Source organism: Echinops telfairi, unplaced genomic scaffold (genome assembly GCF_000313985.2).
Source record: "Echinops telfairi isolate 266 unplaced genomic scaffold, ASM31398v2 ScPeMD7_7420;HRSCAF=8458, whole genome shotgun sequence".
Taxonomy (NCBI): domain Eukaryota; kingdom Metazoa; phylum Chordata; class Mammalia; order Afrosoricida; family Tenrecidae; genus Echinops; species Echinops telfairi.
This window is the reverse complement of record NW_022111320.1, coordinates 51,239,283-51,245,282: the sequence shown is the minus strand read 5'-3', so window position 1 is coordinate 51,245,282 and position 6,000 is coordinate 51,239,283.

Sequence of the window (6,000 nt, the reverse complement as noted above, 5' to 3'; positions counted from 1 at the left end):
TTATAGAAGCAGCAGTCAAGAAATCAAAGGGCCCCTTGCATTGTGTCCTGTGGGTGAATCTGCTGCACAAGAACTCTGAATTTAAAGTGTTGGAAAGCAAGGATGTTACCTTGAAGACTAAGGTATGCTTGATCCAAACCATGGTATTTTTCTTGCCTCACACACATGTGAAAGTTGGACATTGAATAAGGAAGATCAAAGAGGAATCAGTGCATTTGAATTATGGTGTTGCAAAGAATGTTGAAAGTACAATGAACTGGCAAAAGACCACACAAATCTCTCTTAGAAGAAGTAGAGCTAGAATGCTCCGAAGAGGCAAGGACGGAAAAATCTCATCTCACTGTGGACATGTTAGCAGGAGAGACCAGCCTCTGGAAAAGGACACTCTGCTTGGTAAAGTGGAGGGGCAGTGAAAAAGGGGGAGACCCTCCGCAAGATGGACTGACACAGAGACTGCAACCGTGGGCTCCAAATATAGCAACAATCGTGAGGATGGTGCAAAGCTGTGCAGCGTTTCACTCTGTGGTACAGGGGGTCACTGTGAGGCAGAACTGACCCAACAGCACCTAACAACAGCACCAAATAGTACTGTAGTCTGTACGGTACTAATCACACGCCCACTTTCCTTGGATAACCATAATGACTCCCCTTTACCACACTATTAAGGAACCCTGGTTAAGTACTTGCGGCCAACCCAAAGCTTGTTGGTTTGGACCTGCCAGTTGCTCTGCAGAAAAAAACAGATGTGATCTGTGCCTGTAAAGATGAGAACTTAGGAAACCCCCTGGGGAAGTTCTACTCCAAGGATCCCTGTGAGTTAGAATCCGCACTCGACAGCATTTAACATCACACTCTATGCCTGGCATTGTGCTGGTACCTCACTATCTCATTTAATCCTCACAATGACCATATGATGTGATATCCTTTCTATAGTCAAGGAGTGTGTTAGCCTGAGTTGACTAGAGAAACAAATTCATAGACACTCATATATGTATGAGTGTTTTACATAAAAGAGTAATTGTATATTGAGAAAATATCCCAACCCAGTCCAGATCAAGTCCAATATTAGCCCATAGGTCCTATACTAGTCCATAAATTCTTCTTTAGACTCACACAGCCATGCAATGATGCTGAATGCAGGAAGATCACAGGCCAGTGGGTGGAAAGTCTTATGGATCCAGTGGCAGTGGAAGCATTTCAGTGCTGGCATGGGTCTCCATGTGGTTCCTCCAGTTCCAGGGCTCTCGCTTAGTCAGCATACCTCCATCTTGCTTGTCATCAGGAACGCCTTGCAGGGAGTGTGGGTCTGGCCTCCAGTGAGCTATTTATCCCCATAGCTCCTCCAAATGAGGTCATCAAGCTGTGACCTGATTGACAGGCTAAACTCCACCCCTTCAACCACCCATCTGTCACTGATGGATCCAGTTGCTCTGATGCTGAACAGGTTTCATCAGAGCTTCCAGATGAAGATGGAGTTGGATCGTGTTGGACCAATCCCCTTATACATGGGATCTCTACCAGTGGGGGGGGGGGGCGGGGGTCAATTCGATGGTACCTAGTACCAACAGAGGAAGAGAGAGAGAATTTTATTTGATGGAATTGAATCACGCAGTTGAGGTTTACTAGGCAACAGGCTGGAAATTGTCAGCCTTGTGCCTGAAATGGGTCCACCAGGCAGTGGCTATACATCCCAGAAGGTTATCTTCAGTCTGGACAGAATCCTCCCGTAAGAAAATGCAATTTGAGGAAAACTGCCTTCAATTGATTGGCTGAGACTTGCCCACAGTATGAAGATCATCTGCCTTACTTAAAATCATCTGATTTTAAATGTTAATCATATGTGAATGCCTACATAGCAATATCTAGCTAGTTTGACCAAGCTACTAATCACCCTAGCAGGGCCAAATTGACACAAAATCAACCATCAAAGACATGATCAAATAAGAGATTGGAAGAAAGGGACATTCGGATGATACAGCACAACAGGTGAATTTTCCAAGCTGCCTTATCAGGTATTGCAAAGTGACAAAGACAAGAAGGAAAATCACTTCAAAATTTCCAGGGAAGGCCTGAACATTTTTTCATAGTTTCAGAATGTTCCCCATTAGGTATTTTGTGGTCTGAAAGAAAAAAAAAAAGTGGTGTGGCCGACGTGTCTGACCTCCTCTCTCAAATCTTATTACCAAATAATAAGCCGCCATCCCTCCCGTGGCAATTTCTATGTCTCTACTGGCTTCCATTATTCCTTGCAGTGGCCACACAGAACTCACAGACAAGACTCACGATGATGGAATCTATTAAAGCAGTAACAGTCCAATTCAGGATCAGAGAAGACTCTGGATATAGTTTGTGATCCGGACAGCCTCTTGTCAGCCAGGCCTGCAGGCAAGCAATCCTTGACGCTGCCTCTGCCCTTCTCTAGCAAGCGTTATTAAGTTCTTTGAGCTCTGCTGATGAGTACCCAGACGCACCCCACTCCATCCTAAAGTCTTGGCCAGAGGCAGCCAGCTCTGTCAGCCTGTGGGTTGACGAACCTCGCTGTGTCATGTGCCCAAAGCGCTCCACTGTCCTAGCCAGTCTCCTGTTCTGTGGGTCAGGAAGTCCACTATGTCAACTCCTGGGTCTCCTGCTTTTGCTGCCCCCCCCCCTTTCTTCTCACAGTCTCATGCAGGGACTGCACTTTCAAAAGACGTGCCCCACTCCGGTCTCTTCCTTTTGTGATAGTCATGGGGGCCCCTATCTCCTCTGGGATTGGCTCTTTGAACTGTGGCAGGATGACAAAGCTGACCAACCCCTTTGTTAGAGTTTGGTATGCTTAATTTGCATAATATTCCTCCCCCCCAAAAAAGTGTCATGCATCTTATTTGAATGATTAGCAATATGTCCAATCCCCTTGGTGGGCCATAACACCTTATTTGCATAGCCCCATCTAATCGTTTGGTGGAAGTTACGTAGACTATAGCTAGAAGGGCCATCTTAACTAATTCCCTATGCTGCAATGTTAAAGATACTAGAATGTATCTCATTGAAGAATTTGCCCCAAGTTACATAAGAAGAGAGCCATGGGGCTGGGACTAGATCTAGGGCTTACTCATTTTATTTACTAATCATTTTACTGGGGGCTCTTACAGCTCTTACCACAATCCATACATCCGTGTGTCAAGCACATTTGTACATCTGCTGCCATCATCCTTTTCAAACATTTTCTTTTTACTTGAGCCCTTAGTATCAGCTCAATTTCTTCCTCCCTTCCTCTCCCACCCTCCGTCCCTCACGAACCCTTGACAATTTATCAACTATTATTATTTTCATATCTTATACCAACTACCGTCTTCCTTCACCCATGTTTGTTGTTAGTCCCCCTTGGGGTGGGGGGCAGTTATACGTCAATCATTGTAATTGGTTCCCCCTTTCTCCTCTTATCATCCCCCTACCCTCACGATATCACTCCCATTATAGTTCCCATTATAGTTCCTGAGGGTCACCTGTCCTTGGATGCTGAGTTAGTTAATTGTGCCAGCCTGGCTGATAATCACATGTGGGGCTAATTGAAAGACGGAGGGATAAATGGGTGGTGAGCCTCACCTTTGTTGTTCTCGGGTCTCTTGTTTTGTGATGGTCGCACTGGGTGCAGCTGCCTTAGCAGCTCCCTGCTTCAGCTTGCAAGATTGACGTCCTACAAGACATCTCCAAGGAGAAGCCACATGGACCTATCCCGATGCAGCCCTGGGTGCTGGAGCAGCCATGTGGAGACCCCTGCTAGTGCTGAGATGCTTATTCGTTTACTGACTCAGCTTTCCTCCTACAGTCGGCATCATTGCCTCTGTTTTGTGAAGTAGAGGACTTTGTGGACTGGTGTTGGGTTAATGGGTTAATGTTGTACTTGTGGGCTTGGGCAGCATTGGGTTGGGATGTTTTCGTGATGCACGTTTCCTTTACATAAAACTCTCTCTTATACATGAGTCGCTGTGGATTTATTTCTCCAAAGTACCCAGACTAATACAGATGCCCTGTGTGGTGAGCTCTTTCTCTGTACCAGTGCACATGGTCTGGTCTAGTTGGATTTGTAAGGTAGAACTGGGGTCCTGATATTTGGGGGGAGGAAGCACTAGAGGAATGTTGTATGTTCCATAGGTGCTATACTGCACCCTGTCTCTTCCTTGGGACCCTTCTGTGAGAGGATGTCCAATTGTCTGTGGCGGGCTTTGGGGCTCTACCCTGCTCCCTACCCCCCGGCTTATTCCTTTTAAACACAATTTACTCACCACAGTGCCTCAGGTTCTGAAGTCCCCACTACAGCTACAGGGATACAAAACTTTGGGGAAGACCAGAAGGTCCCACCGCTGCACTCGCCCAGCCCAGCTGGTCCTCACTGCTGCTATTGCGGAGAGGACTTCCTGGGTCCATGAAAACAGACAAAGCTCAGGCAAAGCAGGAAGCGGAGGCTCCAAGAACCCCCTGGCCTGGAGACCCATCGGAAGTGCAGGAGGTTGTTTGTGGCAAAGCTCAGGCTCTAAGAAGCCCCATTCAGGGCAAATGAGTAGTCATGGGACTGTGACTGCTGCTTTTGATAACAAATACTGTGACTCCATTTATTGTTCTTCCCAAAACACAAGATCTGTTTCTTGATCTATAGGAAAAAATGCTCGTGGAAAAGAATTGTCCCAATATTGAAATATAAGTCGACGGTAAATGAAAGTGGAGTTTCACATAATCACCTTAAGTAAATAATCCTAATAATTAGCCTCATAGGTTTGTTAGGTGAGAATGTCCTAGTTACAAGTATTAGCCAGAAGCCTAAATGGTTGATGGCACATTTGCTTAGCTAAGTAGATGGAATCTTTCAGGATAACAGTGATGCTAACTAGTGGAGCTGAGTGAGACTGGCAGAAACTCAGAAACTCACATGAAGGCTGCCCAGAAGATTGGTTAGGTATGTGAAGGAACTTGGAGTTTGTCTTCCTTGGTGATCAATGCCATAAACTGTAGCCTGGAATTTCTGTACCAAACATAGTATGAGATCTTGGTTTGTTCTGGCAGGATTAACGGAGCAAAACTAGATAAACTATAGGATAGCCTGGACTCCGGCGTTAAAACCAAACTCACTGCCATGAAGTCGATGCCAACTCACAGCAACCCCATAGGACAGGGTAGAATGGCCCTGGTGAGTTTCTGAGCTGTAACTCTCTATGGGAGTAGAAAGCACGTCTTTCTCCCTCAGAGTGGCTAGGGGTTTTGAACTGCTGACCTTGAGGACTGCAGCCCAAATGTAACCGCTGTGCCAACAGGGCTCCTTCTGTCATCCATACATATAGCCTTCTGCAAACCAGCTGTTTAAACTTTAAGCTCTGGTACCATTCCCTCCTTGAGATTTGGTTTTATTATTTACAGTCCTTGGATCATAGAGGCTGGTGTGCTTCTTCCAGGTGGACTTAGTTGACACCTCACCTAGATAGCTGCTTGTTGGAAGATAGCCTTTAAGGCCCCAGGAACTATTCTTTCCGATAGTCGGGCACCATCTGGCTTATTCACCACACTTTGTGCCCACATCTTTAGTGATCTCTTCATAAGGGTGAGCATCAAGCAGGACTATGTCATAAGAACTAATTGCTATTAGTTTGATCCTATTTTTGCCTCTTTAAATTGCTCCCCCCAAATCATGACTCTTACAGGGAATCCAGGACAGATAAGCCCATCAGGACCAATAATGAGAGTAGCGATACCAGGAGGGGAAGTGGAAGGTCGAGGGGAGAAAGGGGAAACTGATCACAATGATCTACATAGAACTCCCTCCCAGGGGGATGGACAACACAAAAGTGGGTAAAGTGAGACATCAGTCAGTGTAAGACACACAAAAATCATGATACATTTATAAATTATCAAGGGTTCATGAGGGAGGGAGGGCAGAAGAGGGAGGGGGGAAATGAGGAGCCGATACCAAGGACTCACGTAGAAAGAAAATGTTTTGAAAATGATGATAGCAACAAATGTACAAATGTG